This window comes from Gavia stellata, chromosome 23 (genome assembly GCF_030936135.1).
Source record: "Gavia stellata isolate bGavSte3 chromosome 23, bGavSte3.hap2, whole genome shotgun sequence".
Lineage (NCBI taxonomy): Eukaryota > Metazoa > Chordata > Aves > Gaviiformes > Gaviidae > Gavia > Gavia stellata.
The window spans coordinates 2068638-2075707 of NC_082616.1; positions in this window are offsets into that span (position 1 = coordinate 2068638).

Here is a 7070-nt window from a genome sequence, read left to right on the forward strand (position 1 = left end):
GAGCTCCCATGTACTGAGGTCGTGGGGAGTGGGGAACCCCGTGGTCCAGCCATGGTGAGACACCTGCTCTCTCCGCAGTGGTGGTACACCGACATGGGTGTGTTGCCACCTGGTCTTTGTACTGAACATGGTGATCAGTCCTGTTGTCATGCCCACCATGAGAGAAAGTGGCAAAAAGCAAGAGTAACACGGGAGGGTGTTGAGGTCCAAGGCGCAGACAAGCTCCTTGTCCTTTCTCCTTCACTGCGTATCTGCTGGAGCTTGTCTTCGTTGAGCAGAAGAGGCACAAGCTGCTTTACAGCATGGGAGGGAAGCTAGTCCTTGTTGCACCCTGCTTTTGCCTTTTCTGAGCCTTTCTTGCCGTGAGGCCACCTGGTCACCTTGGTGAGGAAGTCATTTCTGGATGTTCCTGTAGAAGCACTCAGTTAAATTATTTATGCATTACAAACATGCATAAGAACCAAAGTAAACAATGACAAAAATAGTCGCTATTTTTCTATTTGGATGTTCGGGTGTCCAGGCAGTATCTAAGTCTGCAGATGAAGCAAAAGCTTCAGGGAGGGACATCTTTTGTTATACCCAGTGATGCATTTGGGAAGATCAAACTCTGTTAGGCACGCAGGTCTTCACAGAAAGAGGAAATCCTTGTTTTTTCCAAATAAATCACTTGGTTTAATAAAAAAAAAAGAGTAAATCTTTGAGGAAGAAACAACAAGAACAGAAAGACCTTGAGGTCATGCAGAGAGAGGGAAAGCAACCTCCCCTGCAAAGGCTGAGTTTACACCTACGTCACCTGGCTGGGCCATCTCTTTGATTAGCGTTGACGCTTTTGATGTGTACAACACATCAACTGCGGATATGTGGGTGGACTACTCTGGTTCCCATCATCAGAAGGTTAATCTATGAGCATGACGGTTCCTTAATGCCTTGGATGAGCACAGGCTGCACTTCTAGTTGACTCAGGCCAAGGTCCAGCAGACACCTGGGACTTGCCTTGGACCCGTCTGTCCTCTCTGAAGCCAGTAAGGAGCCTCACACTTCACCTAACTTGATCATGCAATGTTACCCCCATGAGAAAAATGCCTCTGAAGGCTTTGTAGTTAAAGATGTTTTGTGCAGGGAGCAGAGACTTCTCATAAAAACAACGTGCGATCCCAGATGATTAGTCTCTCTCATGCTAAAGAAAGCAGAGAGAAGAGTTCGGACAGATGGGCTTTCCATTAGGAGGCCAGCATGACAAACACACCAGAAATGAATAGCATGTCAACTCTCTCCAGTATAAAAAATAAACATGTTTTCCTTCCTGTAGGTCATCCCAACCTTTTCTTCATACTCAGCATGACAACAGTGAGTCTTTCACAGATCTTCATCCTGATTGTATCACACCCCTGCCCACGGCCAGCCAGCAACAAACACTTGTGCCGTTGCTATCGGGTATTTTACAGAGACAGGACATGACTGCAGAACTTGGGTCCTGGTGCTGCTACCGTCTCAGGAAAGCGAGTGTCCATTGTTAGGAGCAGGACCTTTCCGCGTTAGAGGCCAACCTTTATCACAAACACATGGCAAGCACAGCTCCAGGGGAGGAAAAATGTCCATAGACATGCTCACGCATCGCTGGTGTCGGAGGGACCAGTGCCTCCTGTAAACCCTTGAAGAAAGAGACTGTGTTTTCCAGGAAGAATACCGAGGGTTGTTCTTCCAGAAGGACAAAATGAGCGTTGGGCAGCAGTTTTAAACACAAGGGGAAAAGAAAGCAAACCCAACATTTTCCCCTCAGTGCCCAACAGACGGATGTTGGAATAATTAACTTCATTTTCAAGTTTCCACCAGTGAAGAGCCCATGTCCTGGTCTGGTTTTGATTCTTTCGGGCCTAATTGGCCATTTCTCAAAGATGCGTGTTTTAAAACCTCAGGAATTTGAAAATAATGGGTTCATGGCCTTATTATCCAGCACTGGGTCCATTTGCCATACAGTTGTAGAATCATCCATGGTGGAAGGGACCTTGGGAGGTCCCTTGTCTAAACCCTGCTCAGAGCAAGGCTGACAGCAAGGTCAGACCAGATTTCTCAGAGCTTTATCCTCAGGTCTTGAAACCAAGGATGGACACTGGACAGCCTATCTAGGCAACCTGCTCTGGTACTTACTTAACCTCACTGGTGATTTTTTTCCTCTAATACCTAGTGAGAAACTCCCCTCTTTCAATTCTTACCTGTAATTTCTCATCCGTTGCGCACCAGCGTGAAGAGCCTGGCTCTGTCTTCTCAGCAACCTCCTTGTAGCTGTTGGAAGATCACATTTAGGTTCCCCTGAAGCCTCCTCTTCTCCAAGCTGAACAAGCCTCAGTCCCTCTGCCTCTCCTCATACACCATCTTGGTGGTCTCCCCCGAGCTCTCTCCAGTTTATTGACATTGCTGTTGTACTGGGGATCCCAAAACTGGATGCGGAACCCAGATGCAGGCTAACGAGTGCCAAGTAAAAGGGAACCATCACTCCCCTCAATCTACGGGCCGTCGGTTTGATCTAAAAGTGATGAATACTCAGGGAGACAAAACCTCTCATGCAACATTCTGGGGTTTGTCTGAAATGGGCATCAGCTGCTAAAAGATCATTAGGAGAAGAGTGGATATTTGGCGGTTAAAATATTTCGCACAGCTGATAGTGCCGATGTAGCGGTGCCCTGAAGACAGCCGCCAGCACCCAAACCAAAGGTGCCACTTGAACCACGAGGTGTCCCCACAGGGCAGCTGCAGGGGCTCGGGGTGGCCTTGGAGGGAAGCCACAGGAGAAGACACAACCCTGCAGTGCTGGACATGAAGACCTCTTGATATTTCATACTTCTTTTTTTTTTTTTTTTTTAATGGAGAATGTTTACTTTTTGGCTTATGGTAGAAATGGTGCTCCCGTTTCATTTGGAGAGAAAAAGACCCAATCTTTCCCAGTCTCCCTTGATCCCTAACCGGAGTAGGTGCAATGTAGGTGCAGGAGAAAACAGAAGTGCCATTTACCTTGTCCTCCCCTATCCCCACTGCCCTGTTGTCTCAGGGTGCCTGCCAGGTGGAGGCAGAGAAGTGATCTAGAGACATGATGCTTCTTGGCCAAACAGTAACTTCACAAAAAGTGATCATTTTGGTGCAGAAAGTTTGCATCCTAGTTCCTGGTCTTTTGATCCAGAGAGTAAAAGGATCTATTTAACTCCTCACGGAGATTACGGCAAATGGGTCTTGAGGGTATCAGTTCCTGCTGCTGTATGATTACTCCTACAAGGTGAGATTAGGAGAAGTTCCTTTTGTGACCCAAAATATGCAGGAGTCTGGGCATTTTCTTGAGCAGCTCAAATCTTCTCAAGCAAAGAGGACACCAGAAGCAATAGCTCTTTTTGAAGCTCTGAGCTACGTGATAGACACAACTGAAAGCACCACCATGATGTGAAGCTAGCCTTTCCTTTTCCTTTTCTCCTGAGCACAGAAACAAAATGCTTCATTTTAGTTCACAGAGAATCCTGTGATGATGGAAGAATACCCCAGAGATTTAATTTCTTTTTGGTGAGCGGGGAAAAAACAGGTGGCTTGGAGTTTCTGCGTTTACATTTCTACACTTCTACACTTCACTATCAGGCCTCCCACCCTTACTGCTATTAATTGAATGACGCAGTTATTCTAAAATATAACAGAGGTTTTGGCTGATGTTGATAGACTTCAGCACTGGTTGTTTTCCCTTCCACATTAAAGAAGTCAACAGAAGGAATGATCTGCCCGAAAAATATCTGCTGAAGGGTCTCTCCAAACCGACGAGCTAGCTGCTTTGAGACATGGCTCAGAGCAACCTGCACTGAAAGCCCTTGGTTTTTCAACCAGGTCTTTTAATCTGGATAATGGCCTTGGTCATGCAATGAGCAGGGAATAACCTCTTATCTTGGCTTTTGGCACGGAAATTGCTGACGATGCGTTCAGTGAATGCAGGGAGCTGGACGGTGTACGCAGGGTAACTGCCTTCCCATATTGGCTGTAGGGAGGACAGAGGTAACGCATAGTTGAAGAGTTACTGCAGCTCCTCTTCCAAATCCCAGGCTGCCTTGTTACAAGCCACCAGTGACACCACCAAAACTCTGGGAGCTGACATTTGTCCCTCTTGAGGCACTCAAGCAATACGCTTCGTTGACACACTCGTCAACACAGATAATCTTGGAAAAACTGCTTGAATTCTGTGGGGGAAAAAAAAAAGTCAGAAATATTGCCTACAAAGTTTACCTTACCATGTATCTTCATCAAAAATGCCAATCATAAAATTCCCAGGTACTTCATCAGTGAGAAAAGGGCTGTCAGGTTCTGGACCCTTATTGCACACGCTGTAGCCTTTCTTCGTGTCATGAGCCATCTGGTTCCTGCTATGTCCACAAAGGAGGTGATGAGGCCCACACCCACCCAGCGTAAATTTTCTCTTGGCAATGGGAGTGATACCTGAGCAAACAAATGGGCATCTGACTCACAGTGCTCCTACGTGGTGCTCCTCCGCCATGACGTGGGCAGCACTGCTGGGCTGCAGAGGCAGGAGGGAGAGGTCAGGGAAGTGGCTGCAAAAGAGCCATCCATCCACGTATATCCTCAGGCACACAGTTAGACAAACAGAAGAGTGGTAAAAGAAGTCATAAATGATTGCTCAAAGTTTACCCTGGCTTTTTTTTTTTTTTTTTAATTTTTCTGGAAATGTACACATCGGGGTATCAAGGCACAAAGGGGCTCCTGGATATTTTTTTAAGAAGGTTAAACTGAAAGAGGTCAAGAAACGCAGTTTGAGTGACCTCAAACTGAAAATCAAAGCCATAGAGATGCAACCTGATCAAAGCTGTCTTGTGGTTTCCCAACCACTTTTGCTATTGATTTTGGCTGGGGTTTGGTTATGGACTTCGATAAAAGCAGGGCCAGGCACAAAATCAATGCTGCTTCTCACCCTTCTTTTCAGTCCATTATATGCTATTGATAGCAGCAGGTATTTTTCATCATGACAAGTTTTTAGTTCATGAGCTTCATCTTAAGATACCTTTTGCCTGTCCAGTAGGTAGACGCTGTACTGTCCAGACAACTTTGCTGTAATGAGATCCCTCATTTTCATTTTTAGCTCCCTTCTTTTTCTTTTTGCATCGTGTGCCATCATCTTCCGTTCAGTTCAGATAAAAGAACTGTTCTTCTTTTTTCCGTTTTAGAAAGGGTTGAGAATATTTTTTTTGTGTGTGTGCTTAATAACAAAAAGAGCTTTCCTGTTTTTCTCTCAACAGAAGGTGTGTTTTTGACTCTAGCACAGGTTAACCTACTTTTTGAAAGCGAAGTGAAGGAAGCTAGTCAGGAATGGTAATTAAGGGTATGAATTTCAAGATGAGCAGTTGGAACCAGTAGCCTGAAGCTCACAAAACCAGTGGCTAAACCCCAAAGCGAGGACACAAAAAGGAAATGTGTCACTCCGTAGAAAGACAACCTGGCCGGGAGGACGAGGAGGTCACCTCAACTTAGGAGGAGCGGATTAAGTGGAAATGAGAGGAGTGGGAAGAGAGCCAGGCTGGTCTGAGGGATAATCACAAAAGCTACCGAGTGTGGGAGAAGGGGAATACCAGCAGAAATGAGAGAATTTAGGGCAATGAAGACGGAAGGATGGATTCGCCCCGCGGTAAGGAGAAAGCAGGCGAGGAGATGGGACAGAAGGTGCCAGTGGGAGGTGGAAGTAGGACGGAGAAGAGGTCGGCATGTGGAGATGTGGGGTGGACGGCATCCGTCTTACGACGTGGCTCACTGCTCGGGCGGGCGTGAGACGGCGCGTCTTCAGGGGAAGCTGGCGGGCCACCAAGCTCCAGCAAAGGCCACGAGGAGACAGCTGCGAGAGCACGTGGCAGGAGAAGTCTCTGTGCCGCGTGGCACCTCTGCTGTGTTTGCTTTGGCGTTGGCGAGGCGAACGAGATTAACTGGGAAAAAAGCAGAGTGCAGATGGCAGCCAGCGAGGCTGGAGGTGGGGGTGTGGGGTGGGTCGTCTTGCCCCACTGGAGTCACAGCATGGGAGCAGAGACAGAGGGAAAAATGTGGCTCAGGCAACTCTGATTCTCACTGCCGTGAAGAAGTCTGGGCAAAAGCCACCAATTGAGGTTGCAGGAAAGGCTTAGGAGGAAATCGTGCGTGTCAAAAATCAAGACCGAGGCAGCGACAGCAGGAAAGCCTGTGCTTGGAAATGACCCTGGGTGCAGAGCTGGGGCAGGGCTTAGGAAATGTTCCAAAAATCCCATGAAAGAGGACGTTCCTCTCGTCACCGCTGTGCCAACTCTTTCAGTTCAGTCAGGAGCACGTGGGGTCCTCCGTGCTGGAGAAGGCTCTTGTCCCTGTCCCCACCCAGACCTTGCAGCAGTGGGATCCCTCTCTGGACCAAGCGGGGATCCAGCACAGCCAGCGTGGCTCAAGGTGTGGGGCTGGAGGGGCAGAGGACAGCCATTTCTTCCATTTCTGGGCATAGTTTCAACAGTCGGCTGGCCGTATCTAATGGCCAATTTCACCTGGGTGTGCAGCGGCGCCCAGCCGGCTCCTTCTCCGAGGAGTGAACGCATGGCATGTCCTGCAGCAACCCCTGGAGCTGTGGCTTGCTTGGAAATTCAGCCGAACCCTGACCCGCAGCAAAAAGACAATGCAAGGAAAGGCAAGAGTCCAAGCTGGAGAAAATAGCGTCGGGCCGCCTGTGCTGCTTCCACATGATTTTCTACCAGAGCTTTTCTAAAACAGCCCGTGTCCTTGAACACCTGAGTAACTCGGAGCAATCAGGACATGCCTCACCTTTTCTCCTGACTCATATCCTGCTGTGCAACTGGGTACGCAAAAGCAAAAGGTTGCGTTATTTTTCAGGCCACTGTCATTTAAAGAGGTTTCAGCCGAACTCATGAGCTGACCTGCCAGAAGACAGGAAAGCAGGCGGCTCCCAGGGTACCACGTTTCCCAAAACGGCGTGCTCATTATATCGAATGGAGACAGCGCTTTGGTACCCAGACTTAAAGGCTTTTCTTCCATTTATACCGCTTTGACAGAATCAATATTATAAA